The sequence below is a fragment of the Oncorhynchus mykiss genome, chromosome 13, assembly GCF_057628025.1.
Source record: "Oncorhynchus mykiss isolate SJ-2025 chromosome 13, ASM5762802v1, whole genome shotgun sequence".
Taxonomy (NCBI): domain Eukaryota; kingdom Metazoa; phylum Chordata; class Actinopteri; order Salmoniformes; family Salmonidae; genus Oncorhynchus; species Oncorhynchus mykiss.
The window spans coordinates 46,623,871-46,640,780 of NC_143034.1; the positions used below are offsets into that span (position 1 = coordinate 46,623,871).

Below are 16,910 nucleotides of genomic sequence, written 5' to 3' on the forward strand. Positions count from 1 at the left end.
AAGTAAGGTACATCCAAAGACCATCACATTTAACAAATACATATCACATTTAACCCAGTCAGCTTAACTCAGTCAGAAACGTGGAATCACAGCAAAAACAACAATATCCACAGGCGACATTTGAGGAAAAACGTGATGCTCACAGCCACATGGCCCTCCCTAATTTGCATGCTACCTTTCCATGGCTGGCTGAGAGTGACGGCTGAGAGGGACCTTCTTCGAGAGCGCTGGTCATTTCTTGTGTGTCATAAAGATAATATCCAGAGGCCTTATCCCGCATCTCAGTGTCTGGTGCACAACACAGAGGAAGAGAGAAATCTTTCAAATACATATATTTTTTTTACAGTCTAGCAGAGAAATACAGTGAATGAGAGAGAGCAAAAGTGAAAGAGGGAGAGAGAGAGAGAGAGACAGAGAGATACGTTGCCCTGGCACATCAAGACCAGGAGGAGTGAGCCAACTCCATGGGTGTTGATGACATTGTGGACCATTTTAACCATTTTAAAAAGGAAGGATTTTAGTTGGATGATAAACCTCTTGTTAATAATGTAGCCCATTTAGTGTTACTAGATACAAACTTCAGAGTAATGTGATGTAGCTGTCAACTGTGACCCAGGCTACATGATGTATTTGACAGACCGATCAGTCCTGCCTAGGCAAGGCTGAGAGCTCTGGAGGTCATGTGACGATAGGATTAGTTTGAGCCCAACTGAAAGGGGCGGGGTTGGTGGGGGTAGGGGTTAGTGGGGGTTAGCGTGAGCCTTGCTTTCACCACCACATGCTTTCTCATAGACCCCGGGACTCCTCCCCTACTACAGTATCTCTTTCCCTTTAACTGTCTTTCTCTCTTCCTCCTCTCTCTGCTTGAAAACATTTTCAACCCGTTCCACGCTCACCCTAGTGAGGTTTGATCTCTGCTTGGACTGGACAACACACTGTTACTCAGCTAAAGGCAGAGAGGAGAGAAGAGAGAGAATGTAAAAAGAAAACAATCAACACCGTGGCCATCTGAAAAAGGCCACGCCACACACCGAGGTACTCAATGGCTGTGTTTGACATCATTAACACCTCGATGCATCATGGGTAAATAGTGACTGACTGATCTACAACTAAGATTGAGTCGTTTTTTTAGATGCACAGAGATTTGTAGATCAGTCAGTCTCGACTCGCCTTTAAAGTCGGCTTCAATGTTGAAGGCGCCCACTTCCTTGTAGCCTACATGACACCGCACTCTGATTGGGCAACACTTCCTCCTGCTCAAATTGGAACCCCCTCTTAGTCCTAATCTAACATTTGATTATCCTACACCAATAACAGCCTTTACGATATTCAATGGTCAAACATGGACAATTTCAACCTCCTGTCAACACCTCCTCCCCTTTTCTTCCTCCTTCCTCCCCCGTCCATCTTCGGTCTCTCTGTGTTTCAGCATTTTCCTTCAATATGTGTAGGCCATCTATCTGATGCTGTCTGGTTTAAAAGAGTATGACATTGTTGCCACCCATAGAATTGAAAGCAAGGGAAGCCAGCGAGCATTTGGCTTCCCTTGACAAAGAATAAAATAATAATAGCCAATCGGCATTGAGATAAACTGAGTGAGATCAACTGTGAATGGTCTTGGCCCGCCAAAAAAAAGTGTCAAGCGTGGGAAGCAAGTTGGGATTTAGCTCCACACCACTCACATCACATCCGAAGCAACATGTAATTTACAGTAAAACAAATCTTATTGTCATTGTCCTCCGGTGGCTAGCTAGCTAAAATCGTCCCTTTGCTAAATTAGCCAAGGATGGAGATAGGGATTTGGACTTGTGGTTTGACTTAATTCTCCGTACTGGACAATGACTATAACAGCGATTCTGATCTAACCATACATTGTGCCCCTGGCCTGAGAGGATGAAAGTTCAATATGTAGCTAGATGTAATACGCTAATGTAAACTAGCTGGCCTGGTGCATCGTTGGCCATGAAAAGAAGTTAGGCTAGCAAGCAAGCATTTTAGCCAGGTAGACTAGGACAACAAAAACTAAAAGCCTGAACTGGATGATAGAGTCATGAAAGAGAGGAGGATGGCATTGGTTGTTTCTCTACAAGTAGGGCGAGTCGACATGTTTTTTCTACTTGCACGCACAAACGCATGCACACACACACACACACACACACACACACACACACACACACACACACACACACACACACACACACACGGAAATCAGAACCATGGACAGCCACATCTCATTTGGCTTTCATTGAACTAAATTATTTTTGGTATCTTATTAATACTGTCTGTATTAGACTAAGCAGAGGTGATTTGATGATGTTGAAATGTTGAAGTTGAAATGGTGCTGGAGTAGTGGAGGCAGCTCCTGTTTTCTTTGAGACTTGAAGTAACTCTCCATGGTTCTAAATCAATAGTTGTTTCGTAGTTTGAAAATGTCGGAAACATGAACTTGATTGACCATGCTGTAGTTCATGTTACTGTTTGTTACATGCAATATGCTTTGTGGACTTCACAGGACAGATGTTGCTCTCCGGTTTTGTGATGAAACAAAGGTGCGGTTGAATTTATTCTGCCACTGTGTCTTCTCATTGTCTCGACCTTAGGCCTATATATCACAGTGGCAAGGCGTATGAACTAACAGGTTATAGAGCAAACAATGCAATTATCACAACACACAGGTTGTAAAAATGTATTTTTCACCTGGCTTGGATGGCTTCCTCTCCTCAACTGTATAAAATAATCTGTGACTGTGGGACTCCTGACTCAAGGCATTCTGACAGGACAAGGGATTAATGACTGATAACCAAGCCAGGAACTTTTCCCAAATACAGTTTACACCATTATTATTATGATTAAGATTATTAATAACAATAATCTTCATAATAAAAACAGATTGTATTTGTATAGTGCTTTTCATTACAGCAATGACAGGTGCTGTTAGATTACAATATAATTTTTCTGACGGTTTGGAAGTGTAAACAACACTGAATAAATTATAAGTCTGTTCTAACAAAAATAAAATATATAAATAAAAATAAATGTAAAGCCTTCATTACAGCATAGCAGAGATCAAAAAGCGGAATCTGGGAATTTGCTTCAGCTGACATTTTGCCGTTGCATGAGGCTTGGTGCTCACGGAATTAGTAGGCTATTAAACAAACACTCAAACAGGCTAACAGAAGCAAAATCTGTCTTATTTCTGTAGATATACTGTGCCTTCAGAAAGTATTCAGACTCCTTGACTTTTTCCACGTTACGTTACAGCCTTATTCAAAAATGTATTAAAAATATATATATATAAATCTGAAAATCTATACACAAGACCCCATAGTGAAAAAGTAAAAAAAGTGTTTTAGAAATGTTTGCTAATTTATTGGAACACCTGTATTTGGGGAATTTCTCCCATTCTTCCCTGCCGACCTCTAAAGTTCTGTCAGGTATTTTCAGGTCTCTCCAGAGATGTTTGATCGGGTTCAAGTACGGGCTCTGGCTGGGCCACTCAAGGACATTCTGAGACATGTCCCGAAGCCACTCCTGTGTGGTCTTGGCTGTGTGTTTAGGGTTGTTGTCCTGTTGGAAGGTGAACCTTCGCACCAGTCTGAGGTCCTGAGAGCTCTGGAGCAGGTTTTCATCAAGGATCTCTCTGTACTTTGCTCCGTTCATCTTTGCCTCGATCCTGACTAGTCTCCCAGTCCCTGCCCCTGAAAATGGTGCCAGGTTTCCTCCAGACGTGACGCTTGGCATTCAGGCCAAAGAGTTCAATCTTGGTTTCATCAGACCAGAAAGTCTTGTTTCTCATGGTCCTGTAGGTGCCTTTTGGCAAACTCCAAGCGGGCTGTCATGTGCCTTTTACGGAGGAGTGGCTTCTGTCTAGCCACTCTACCATAAAGGCCTGATTGGTGGAGTGCTGCAAAGATGGTTGTCCTTCTGGAAGATTCTCCCATCTCCACAGGGGAACTCTAGAGCTCTGTCAGAGTGATCATCGGGTTCTTGGTCACCTCTCCGAACAAGGCCCTTCTCCCCCGATTGCTCAGTTTGGCCCGACAGCCAGCTCTACGAAGAGTCTTGGTGGTTCCAAACATCTTCCATTTAAGAATGATGGAGGCCACTGTGTTCTTGGGGACCATCAATGTGGCAGAATTTTTTTGTACCCTTCCCCAGATCTGTGCCTTGACACAATCCTGTCTTGGAGCTCTACAGACAATTCATTCGACCTCATGGCTTGGTTTTTGCTCTGACATGCACTGTCAACTGTGGGACCTTATATAGACAGGTGTGTGCCTTTTCAAATCATGTCCAATCAATTGCATTTACTACTGGTGGACTCCAATGAAGTTGTGGAAACATCTCAAGAATGATCGATGGAAACAGGATGCACCTGAGCTCAATTTCAAGTCTCATAGCAAAGGGTCTGAATACTTATGTAAATAAGGTATTTCTGTTTTGAATTTTCCTAAAAACCTGTTTTCGCTTTGTCATTATGGGATATTGTGTGTAGATTGCTTAGGGAAAAAAATATTTAATCAGGCTGTAACCTAACAGAATGCTGAAAAAGTCAAGGGGTCTGAATACTTTCCGAAGGCACTGTATATGGATGCTTTACACATTTAAGTTAGGCTATTGATTATAGACCAAATGAAGTTGGGATTTCCTCGCTACTCAATTTTCTTTGACAATTAGGCTAAGGCAAGGGCCGTTTCCTTGTCCCTGCTGCTGCTGCCTCCACCACATTGTTCTCAATCCCATTATGCTGGTTAACTTTGCCATTATGCACATAGCAACCGTACCCAACATTTGTTATGAAATAACATTAGATATATTATTGTTGCACCATTATTTTTTACATAATACAAGCATATACAATATCAGTATCACATGTCTTAGAGTGATGGACTATGCCCTCCCTGCGGCCTCCGCATTGGATTAGTCCACTGAGACAGGCGCAAATCAGACAGGTGTCTTGTGCACCTGCTCGACTCAAGAAATCTCAGCCGACCAACAGCCTATTGACCAAACAATCGAGCAGTCGACTAAGAGTCCAACCCTAAAATATGTACAGTGCCTTGCGAAAGTATTCGGCCCCCTTGAACTTTGCGACCTTTTGCCACATTTCAGGCTTCAAACATAAAGATGTAAAACTGTATTTTTTTTATGAAGAATCAACAACAAGTGGGACACAATCATGAAGTGGAACGACATTTATTGGATATTTCAAACTTTTTTAACAAATCAAAAACTGAAAAATTGGGCGTGCAAAATTATTCAGCCCCCTTAAGTTAATACTTTGTAGCGCCACCTTTTGCTGCGATTACAGCTGTAAGTCGCTTGGGGTATGTCTCTATCAGTTTTGCACATCGAGAGACTGAAATGTTTTCCCATTCCTCCTTGCAAAACAGCTCGAGCTCAGTGAGGTTGGATGGAGAGCATTTGTGAACAGCAGTTTTCAGTTCTTTCCACAGATTCTCGATTGGATTCAGGTCTGGACTTTGACTTGGCCATTCTAACACCTGGATATGTTTATTTTTGAACCATTCCATTGTAAATTTTGCTTTATATTTTGGTTCATTGTCTTGTTGGAAGACAAATCTCTGTCCCAGTCTCAGGTCTTTTGCAGACTCCATCAGGTTTTCTTCCAGAATGGTCCTGTATTTGGCTCCATCCATCTTCCCATCAATTTTAACCATCTTCCCTGTCCCTGCTGAAGAAAAGCAGGCCCAAACCATGATGCTGCCACCACCATGTTTGACAGTGGGGATGGTGTGTTCAGCTGTGTTGCTTTTACGCCAAACATAACATTTTGCATTGTTGCCAAAAAGTTCCATTTTGGTTTCATCTGACCAGAGCACCTTCTTCCACATGTTTGGTGTGTCTCCCAGGTGGCTTGTGGCAAACTTTAAACAACACTTTTTATGGATATCTTTAAGAAATGGCTTTCTTCTTGCCACTCTTCCATAAAGGCCAGATTTGTGCAATATACGACTGATTGTTGTCCTATGGAAAGAGTCTCCCACCTCAGCTGTAGATCTCTGCAGTTCATCCAGAGTGATCATGGGCCTCTTGGCTGCATCTCTGATCAGTCTTCTCCTTGTATGAGCTGAAAGTTTAGAGGGACAGCCAGGTTTTGGTAGATTTGCAGTGGTCTGATACTCCTTCCATTTCAATATTATCGCTTGCACAGTGCTCCTTAGGATGTTTAAAGCTTGGGAAATCTTTTTGTATCCAAATCCGGCTTTAAACTTCTTCACAACAGTATCTCGGACCTGCCTGGTGTGTTCCTTGTTCTTCATGATGCTCTCTGCGCTTTTAACGGACCTCTGAGACTATCACAGTGCAGGTGCATTTATACGGAGACTTGATTACACACAGGTGGATTGTATTTATCATCATTAGTCATTTAGGTCAACATTGGATCATTCAGAGATCCTCACTGAACTTCTGGAGAGAGTTTGCTGCACTGAAAGTAAAGGGGCTGAATAATTTTGCACGCCCAATTTTTCAGTTTTTGAAGTGTTAAAAAAGTTTGAAATATCCAATAAATGTCGTTCCACTTCATGATTGTGTCCCACTTGTTGTTGATTCTTCACAAAAAAATACAGTTTTATATCTTTATGTTTGAAGCCTGAAATGTGGCAAAAGGTCGCAAAGTTCAAGGGGGTCGAATACTTTCGCAAGGCACTGTACAATATGTACAGAGCTCTCTGCCTGTGCGACCTCACAATGCCATGGAAACCACAAAATTATAATGTGTTGCATCCATGAATTCATCACAGGCATGAATGGAATACTTCAACTAACCATCCCTTTTCACCAGCATCAGAGCAACCCGCCCATGCCCCAAAACAACCCGCCCATGCCCCAAAACAACCCGCCCATGCCCCAAAACCTCTCATCTTCCTCTTTCCTCCAGCCCTTCCAGTAAAGACCCATCAGGTCAGTATCCCTGCCATGGCTTGCCTGGTAGCAGTGAAGGAGATAAAGTGGGGGAACCCTGGCTAAGCACACGGGCATGCTGTGACCACATGGCCTGCCCTGCCTGTTGAGAGACGGGATCCTTAAGCATAGGGTTTCCCCTGTTCCCTGCTGTTTCTGGGGCTGTCTCTCTGTGTCTGTTTCTTATCCCTCCCTGCCTAGGACAGGTTGTGCTGTCCAACTCATGTGTGCCCGGCATGGCAACTGTCCTCGTCAGCCAGACCCAAAACGACCTCTGAAACTTTGTCTTGGCAGTGGAAATGGCCAGTTACATAGTCCAGTTGAATTAAACGTGTGGGCTCCCCAGGCAGCGCTTCACATAATGTCAAGTGGGTCAGGGTTAAGTGGTGCAAACAATCCTTGATGGTTTACCATAACAGTTTTTATTGATGTCTGACCAAGTGCTTATTTATTTTAGCGAGGGAAAACACATCCCAAATTGTGCAGATGAAGCTGGGCAGACAATCCATTAAGGAAAATCTACAGGACCGAGTACCACAAATACTTTACAGGCATCAGGACAGAAAGCCCAATACAGCAGAACTTATAAGCAGCCAAAGAGCAAATGGAACAGAGCCAGAAACCTTTCAAAAATCCAATCTAAGTAATAAAACATATATAGAGCCAAAGTCAACACTCTTTTTTCAAAAGTCCTCATCTGCTAAAGGGCATGCAGCCCCAGGGAGAAGTAGTAGATAGCAGTGAACATGGTATGACAGGAGCACTCGGGTCAGGAACATCAATACTGCAAGCATCCTTCTTTCAATCTCTACCTCAAACCAAACAACCAAGATGACCTGATGTTGAGTACCCAACTAGTCAGAGATACCTGGATGGTGAAAGGGTGGTGGAGGAATAAAGAGTTTTGTGGGTGGTGGAATAATAAGGAGTGGTTGTGGGTGGTGGGGGAATAAAGAGTTTTGTGGGTGGTGGAATAATAAGGAGTGGTTGTGGGTGGTGGGGGAATAAAGAGTTTTGTGGGTGGTGGAATAATAAGGAGTGGTTGTGGGTGGTGGGGGAATAAAGAGTTTTGAGGGTGGTGGAATAATAAGGAGTGGTTGTGGGTGGTGGGGGAATAAAGAGTTTTGTGGGTGGTGGAATAATAAGGAGTGGTTGTGGGTGGTGGGGGAATAGGGAGTGGTTGTGGGTGGTGGAATAATAAAGAGTTTTGTGGGTGGTGGTGGAATAAGGAGTGGTTGTGGGTGGTGGAGGAATAAGGAGTGGTTGTGGGTGGTGGAGGAATAAAGAGTTTTGTGGGTGGTGGTGGAATAAGGAGTGGTTGTGGTGGTGGGGGAATAGGGAGTGGTTGTGGGTGGTGGATGAATAAGGAGTGGTTGTGGGTGGTGGAATAATAAGGAGTGGTTGTGGGTGGTGGATGAATAAGGAGTGGTTGTGGGTGGTGGATGAATAAGGAGTGGTTGTGGGTGGTGGTGGAATAAGGAGTGGTTGTGGGTGGTGGAGGAATAAGGAGTGGTTGTGGGTGGTGGATGAATAAGGGGTGGTTGTGGGTGGTGGATGAATAAGGAGTGGTTGTGGGTGGTGGAGGAATAAGGAGTGGTTGTGGGTGGTGGATGAATAAGGAGTGGTTGTGGGTGGTGGATGAATAAGGAGTGGTTGTGGGTGGTGGAGGAATAAGGAGTGGTTGTGGGTGGTGGATGAATAAGGGGTGGTTGTGGGTGGTGATTGAATAAGGAGTGGTTGTGGGTGGTGGTGGAATAAGGAGTGGTTGTGGGTGGTGGAGGAATAAGGAGTGGTTGTGGGTGGTGGATGAATAAGGAGTAGTTGTGGGTGGTGAGGGAATAAGGAGTGGTTGTGGGTGGTGGTGGAATAAGGAGTGGTTGTGGGTGGTGGATGAATAAGGATTGGTTGTGGGTGGTGGAGGAATAAGGAGTGGTTGTGGGTGGTGGAGGAATAAGGAGTGGTTGTGGGTGGTGGTGGAATAAGGAGTGGTTGTGGGTGGTGGTGGAATACGGAGTGGTTGTGGGTGGGGGAGGAATAAGGAGTGGTTGTGGGTGGTGGAGGAATAAGGACTGTTTGTGGGTGGTGGAGGAATAAGGAGTGGTTGTGGGTGGTGGAGGAATAAGAAGTGGTTGTGGGTGGTATAGGAATAAGGAGTGGTTGTGGGTGGGGGAGGAATAAGGAGTGGTTGTGGGTGGGGGAGGAATAAGTAGTGGTTGTGGGTGGTGGAGGAATAAGGACTGTTTGTGGGTGGTATAGGAATAAGGAGTGGTTGTGGGTGGTGGAGGAATAAGAAGTGGTTGTGGGTGGTGGGGGAATAAGGAGTGGTTGTGGGTGGTGGAGGAATAAGGACTGTTTGTGGGTGGTATAGGAATAAGGAGTGGTTGTGGGTGGTGGAGGAATAAGAAGTGGTTGTGGGTGGTATAGGAATAAGGAGTGGTTGTGGGTGGGGGAGGAATAAGGAGTGGTTGTGGGTGGGGGAGGAATAAGTAGTGGTTGTGGGTGGTGGAGGAATAAGGACTGTTTGTGGGTGGTATAGGAATAAGGAGTGGTTGTGGGTGGTGGAGGAATAAGAAGTGGTTGTGGGTGGTGGGGGAATACGGAGTGGTTGTGGGTGGTTGAGAAATAAGGAGTGGTTGTTCGTAATGGAGGAATAAGGAGTGGTTGTGGGTGGTGGGGGAGGAATAAGGAGTGGTTGTGGGTGGTATAGGAATAAGGAGTGGTTGTGGGTGGTATAGGAATATGAAGTGGTTGTGGGTGGTGGGGGAATACGGAGTGGTTGTGGGTAGTATAGGAATAAGGAGTGGTTGTTGGTAATGGAGGAATAAGGAGTGGTTGTTGGTAATGGAGGAATAAGGAGTGGTTGTGGGTGGTATAGGAATAAGGAGTGGTTGTGGGTGGTATAGGAATATGAAGTGGTTGTGGGTGGTATAGGAATAAGGAGTGGTTGTGGGTGGTATAGGAATACGGAGTGGTTGTGGGTGGTATAGGAATACGGAGGGGTTGTGGGTGGTATAGGAATACGGAGTGGTTGTGGGTGGTATAGGAATAAGGAGTGGTTGTGGGTGGTATAGGAATAAGGAGTGGTTGTGGGTGGTATAGGAATAAGGAGTGGTTGTGGGTGGTATAGGAATAAGGAGTGGTTGTGGGTGGTATAGGAATAAGGAGTGGTTGTGGGTGGTATAGGAATAAGGAGTGGTTGTGGGTGGTATAGGAATAAGGAGTGGTTGTGGGTGGTATAGGAATAAGGAGTGGTTGTGGGTGGTATAGGAATAAGGAGTGGTTGTGGGTGGTGGAGAAATAAGGAGTTGTTGTGGGTGGTATAGGAATAAGGAGTGGTTGTGGGTGGTATAGGAATACGGCGTGGTTGTGGGTGGTATAGGAATAAGGAGTGGTTGTGGGTGGTGGAGAAATAAGGAGTGGTTGTTGGTAATGTAGGAATAAGGAGTGGTTGTGGGTGGTGGGGGAGGAATAAGGAGTGGTTGTGGGTGGTGAATTGTGAGGGGAAGGTACATTATGCTGTGGAGGAGATATCGGTCAGAGAATTCAGCTAGATCAGGGGTCTTAAACTGGGGATCCTTCTTTTAATGAATATTACAAATGACCATCACAAGCAACAACAGAATAAACAAATGTTTATGTCAACTTGATTTCTAAACTCCTAATATTTAGCAAATCACAGTAATTGGAGCTAATTACACTCACTGGTGTATCTGACATAGACTGAAAAAAAGCAGGTAAGGCTGCTGGTAAGCATTCTTGACTTGGACATTAGTTTTTGCCAACACATGACTAACCTTTGTTTAACCAGCTAAACAGCTTCTACTAGCAAAAATGTGTTTGGAGATACCTTTCCAGCTAATAGGCTATGTTAGAGTTTGCACTTCCTCTTCCAATTCTAACTAGCCTGACTACCCATCCATATCACTTCGGCCAAACACCCCACCCACTACCATTTCTTCTCCACCATGAATGTATGGAGCGATCGATAGAGCAGCAGAGTTAAATTCAGAGTGAGTCGTCAGGCAAAACTATAACTGCAGGGGGTCAGAAAAATAAAACATCTACCAAATCCATTAATTTTCAAGGGGTGGTGGGCAGGGTCAAGGAAGTCTGGTAGTGCACCTGACTGTTACCCCCGGTTAGCAAAACACTCATCAAAGCATCCTGACCTGTGCTGCTGTCAGTTGGTGTGTGTATAATGTCATTACAACATGAAAGAGGTAGGATACACAGGGACAAGGTGGGGTGCAATCAAACTGCATCGCAGGAAGTAATGACTTTCTTTATCTGAGTTTCTTTAAACAAACATCAATGTCCATACTCGGTGTGGTTGTAACGCACACACACGCGGACGGACACACGCACACACACACACACAAATCTTATCACCACTCAAAGCTCGCAGTGACATTGACATTTTAGTCATCAACACATCAACAATTTAAGGGTATTTTCTTTATACAGAGACCTGTCTGTGCTTGTACGGTTGAGCTATATGACAGTCTAGTCATACACTATAACGTCAAGGTACGTGGTGACATTTCAGCTAAACATCAACAACTATGTTTCCAATTGCATACCTTTGCATGTGAGTCACACAGTGTACTATTATGGGACATGTCCATCTCTTCAGTGACAACAACCACAACCACTGCTTTCGGTGGCATTTTAATGCCAACACATCAGTGGCTTCAGTGACATTCATTCGGGAAAGGTAAAGGGGATACCTGGTCAGTTGCACAACTGAATGTATCCCACCGAAATGTGCCTTCCGCATTTAACCGACATCCACGTCATCGATACTGTGACGGTGCTTCTTCTAACCCCAAGAGCAACAGTTGTGAACGAAAACAAGTGAATGAGCCCCCTTGATAACACAGTGTGAATCAATTAATCTCAGGTTAGTTGAAGCCTATTGCGTACAAAATGTGTTGAGCTCATTTCTCACAAGAGGGGAATAAGAAAGCAAACAGAGTGATAGTTTTGGTTCTAAAGGGCCAACAATACTAATTAAATGTGTTTTGATTCACCCGCTCAGAGCAATTACTCATACAGCATGTGTTTGTTATTTGTTTTCATTGTTATGACAACTGACCACATTTTACACAGCATCCTGTGTGGCCATTTTGTTATAAAACAAGTAAAACACTAACTGACACATATCAATGAGGGATTGGGAGACTATTAGAACAACTAGATGATGTGGCTTGTTTTATTCCAGATTTAATTTTGAATCATTGACATAAAGCGTCTTAAATTAAATCCATTGTTTGTGTTCCAAACACCCACGTTTACTCAGTTGTGGTAAGGAGGCTTGGAGAACAACTGGCATAAAGCACTCAAATAAACAGGAGCAGAGAGAATGTCACACCTTGACTGCATCACCTGACCAATAGCCAGGCTGCCTTGCTCTCCAGGTGCAATAAGATAAACATTGGGCTACTTTACCAGAATATCAATGTAACAGTATAACTTTAGACCGTCCCCTCGCCCATACCCGGGCCATTTCACATTGGTTACATCAACACCAAATAAAAAGTCTGCCACCAATATGGCCTACAGTAGCAATTGTGTCATTGTGCACAGTTGTGTATTATCACATGGCTGTTAACATTTTGTCAAATTTTTCCTTAATTTAAAAACGGTACGCGCCCATTTTCACCAGCAAACTTGGACAAAATAAAAAACATCTCCGAAAAATATTCTGCCAAATAATCCACTGTAAAGTGTTTGTGCCATCTCCACAAACACTTTACAGTGGATTACTACTCAGTTTCTTTGTTGCACTGATCATGTATTTATCTAGTTCTTATCTAAATCCGAAAGTTACCTAACTAACACAGATGTGCAATAGAAGTTGAACTTTCACCTGTTAGGCTACAACACAAATTCTTGAGAGGAGTTCCACACGCACATTCATTATACCATGATATGCGCCTCGCGCTGGCTAACGGTTTGATAGAATAAACTCGAATTCCAATTTGCGTTTGAACTTGGCTACAAGCTATTTCAATGATCCGAAATAACATGTGTTATAGCCTACATGCAAATTATGTTAATAATTTAGCCTTCAATACGTTCTGTTAAAAACATTGTGTAATGTTAAAGAAAATAAATGATCTAGCCGAGTTCTCGCATGACTCCCAGGAGGGGGTTGGACTCAGCCTGTTGATTCAATATATCTCACAATATATATATATATATATATATATATATATATATATATATGAGACAGGGTCAACAAACACCAATAACAAAGTAAATAGTATATTAACAATATAGTCAATCAATATTGTAAAGTATATATTTGTAGGTTCACGTGGTATTGTCGGTGACATTATAACCACGTTCGGCTAACGTAACAGATGGCAGAGCTGCACAACTCTAACCATAGTTTGTTTACAAAGCGCTGTCAGAACATTCTTTCGCAATAGACACCGTCTGCACGAAATATGCTTGTCCAAAATCTTCTCGAAGCTGACATAGTTAACAAACCTACCTTGACGGGACGATCAATTGAGTTGTCTTTTTTGCATAAAAGTAAGGGAAAGCTCCGCAACGTACGTACGAACCAGAAAATGAACCTCTCTGGTCTCTTTCTAACTGTTCGCTACGCAGTTTTTTTCGTTCTCTCTCTCTCTCTCTCTCATGTCTTTCGCTTGCTCTCCCCTCTAGGATCAGTCAGTGCTATCTGGGATCCCTGGGACGTCCATATCCTAAACCCTAACCTTAACACATACTAACTACCCTTACCCTAACATCAAACATAACCCTTACCTAAACCATTTTAAATGCCAACCTCAATGGGGGGGGGGGGGGGGGGGGGGGGGGGGTACGACTTCCCAAGGATCCCAGATAGCAGGGACCGTCTATGTTCTCTCCCTCTCTAACCGCCCACTTCCGGTGTTTTCTGTTTGACAGACGAATATTGTCATATGAAAACATGAACATGTGCAATATATTGTCCCTACTTCAGTAAGTTAATTTACCAGCATAATATGGCCTAACCTTACAAATGTAAGGCAATTAAATGATCAAATTATCTAATTCTGTATTGATGATAAAATAACAACAATAATAATAATAATAAATAGATGAAGGAGAAATAGTTTATTATTATTTTCCTACATATTATCATGTTATATGCTATTGTTATAATCATCATTAGAAGTAGTCTTGTAGTAACTGAAGTAGCCTTTGTAAGAGTAATGTGATTTATTTCTAAATAACACAACAGTACATATGTGTAGTCAGTACATAGCCTATTGACGAACCACATTGAATTACATAACAGGTGTTCACAAGAATCGGCCAACATTTGCACATTTCCTTCAATGTGTCGCAATGGGAAGTTGAAGAGATGGAGAAGCCCAGCTCTGGGAAGCAGCAAGGCCAAGAGTGAGAAACTTTTCTCAGATTTGTAGGCCTTTGTACCCTCTTTGTTCTGCTATGCACTCATATAGCCACTGACAGACAGACAGACCTTCAACACACAGCTAAAGGTCTGTCAGGTCAGATGGAAAATAGCATCCATTTTATAAGTACTTTGTTTGTGAACAAAATAGGCAGTGGCTTTTGTCTCATTTGACTAAAAGCAGAGCACTTTCTAGTCAAATGCAAGGTGGAGTGAATGAAAGATTGAATGAAAGTGATTCATCTTTTGCTATGTCCTTGCAGGCAGCAGATTTAAGCACAGCATCCTTCTCCCTTCACATGAATATAATGTTTTGGCTGCAGACCGCACCAGAGCCTGAGAGGTGTTAGCAGAGAGAGGCTGTGTGTCACTTCCCAGAGGGAGTCTTTTTCTCAGCCCTTTCCAACTGTAAATACATTTAAATGGTCAAATCTGTGCTACACACAATTCACACAGATTTACACAGATCCACACACCAACTGCAAAAAAAAAAAAAATCCTGTATGGTAGATTACAAAAACCTTTCGATTGACTGTAAAACATCCCGTTGTTATTAGTCCTCAAAGTGATCATGTATGGATATGATCATCATGGAAACTCAAACTTTAAAATGCTGCGCATTGTAACATTGGCATATTCTCTAGCTGGAGGCGCATAGTGACATCTGGTGGTAGAGGAATAGACAGGGTTAAAGTGGATATGTTTTGGATATCATTTAGGATTCCAGATTTTTCATAACAGAGTAATAGTTGGCCCTAAAACTTCATCCAGCAATCTCTCATTGGGCATACAATGAGTGCTGGCAGTGACGTCATCTTGCAGAACAACTAAAGCTGGAAAAAAAAAAGATTTAAAGAAAATGTTTGAGCGCACACATGCACGTGTGCTTTTCTAATAGAGATAGAGAGAATGAGAGAGAGTGAGAAAGAGGTGAAACTGAGTTAATTGGGAGAGGGCCAGCAGCAGCCGTCTACTAGCTTTACAAACAGACTGAACAAAACAACTACAGAATGGTTCCCACCAAGGGAGATGCATAGTAAGACTGACAGGGAGTAGAAGAGAGAGATCCGTGTATGCCTCAGGCCCTGGTAACCTTTACACACAAAAGCAGGTTTTGGTAGTTATGTGCGTGTATGTTTGTACATAGCTAAGTATATGGCTGGAGACAAAAAACAATCAGAAAATATGAATCTCATTGAATAACCTCCATTACAGATAGAAAGGCAATCCCAGCAGTGTTGGTCCATAGAGACTGAACAGTAAATGACATGTTAACTTGTGTGATTGATACTGCATAAACATATAAAACGATTCAGATGCTAATGACTAATTTATGAAGCAGAATTTGGTCCACAGTCCATTTTCCTCCTCTGTAGGTGTCATTTGGTACGCTGCTAGGCATTGTAAACATTTCAGACTTGATGACCGTCACTTGGCCAAAGGCAGCAGCTGGAAGTGGAAGTGTTATGGGAATTGCCAACCAACATTTCTCAATACAAATAAGGCAAAAGTATGAACACATTTTTATTATTTCTAACTTCCGTTTCAAATACAAAAAAAAAACGTGAAGGAAACAACAGAAAACACACTCCACTAGGCCCTCTGTGTGTGTGACACAACCCCAGCCATACATCAGGCCATTTCACAGCACACCGTTAAAATGGAATCGATTCTCCAAACGGATTGGCTGCTGGCCAGGCAGGCTGGAGGGGTGACATCTTGCTTTCAGAAACTGCTGAGTCAGCAGCTGCTGATGTTAATTAAAAGGCAACGCTCTCAGTCTCCCTCTCCACGCGTAGCAGGATAGGGGGAAGGCTAGTTCCTATCAGAGACAAATAAGAGAGGAGAGAGACATCGACAGACAGAAATAAAGTATGTGAGGAGACTAGAATGATACGAAAAATACCATATTTCACATCTGCCATTTCAGACCAGTTTACATCAAGGAGTGACTCAACGGGACAACTATAGACAATGTAACGCTAAATAAGTGAAACAACGGTGGAAACCCCAGACCAGACCTGTGTGCATATAGTATGCTAGTACGCCGTGAATGTGAGATACCGCAGCAGATGGTTTTCCTCAGGGTAGTGAAGCAGCAAGCACATGTTCAACGTGCCGTCATATTACGGGATTTCCAGTTTCACCACGTACAGAAAGGCAATGGAAGACCACTCGGTATCGTTTTGAAAGAGTCAAAACTCCAGAAGAATTGACAAATAACATTCCAAAGCATTTACATTTTATGCAAAATTTCTATACCATAGACAAAGTCAGTAATTTTGTGTGTGTGTGTGTCTGAGATGTTGCTAGTCTCACAGCTATAGATTAAAGCCCAGGGTAAAGGCACTGGTAAATTAAGGCAGAGCGGCAGACATCCCTGATTAATTGCCTATTGATCCAACATACTATCACTCATACAAGTGTTTTCTGATCAGCTCATGCGTTAGCATGCTTCAGTTCAGTTCGGCTGACACCGAACCGAACGAGTGCACTCGCATGCTCCCTTAATAAAATACATTCGCGTGAGAAACGAGAAAAAGCGGCAATAGTAGTACTTGTCCATTTT

At 43.0% G+C, this 16,910-nt stretch overlaps 1 protein-coding gene across 1 annotated transcript in view; it reads right to left on the minus strand.

Moving 5' to 3' along the window:
* The window catches only part of stat5 (signal transducer and activator of transcription 5), a 99,233-nt gene extending 85,418 nt beyond the window's left edge, over positions 1-13,815 (minus strand). The window contains exon 1 of the mRNA XM_090194283.1: positions 13,427-13,815. The gene's annotated coding sequence lies outside the window, so the exon portion shown is untranslated. The remainder of the gene's footprint in view (positions 1-13,426) is intronic.
* Between the last annotated feature and the right edge of the window lie 3,095 nt (positions 13,816-16,910).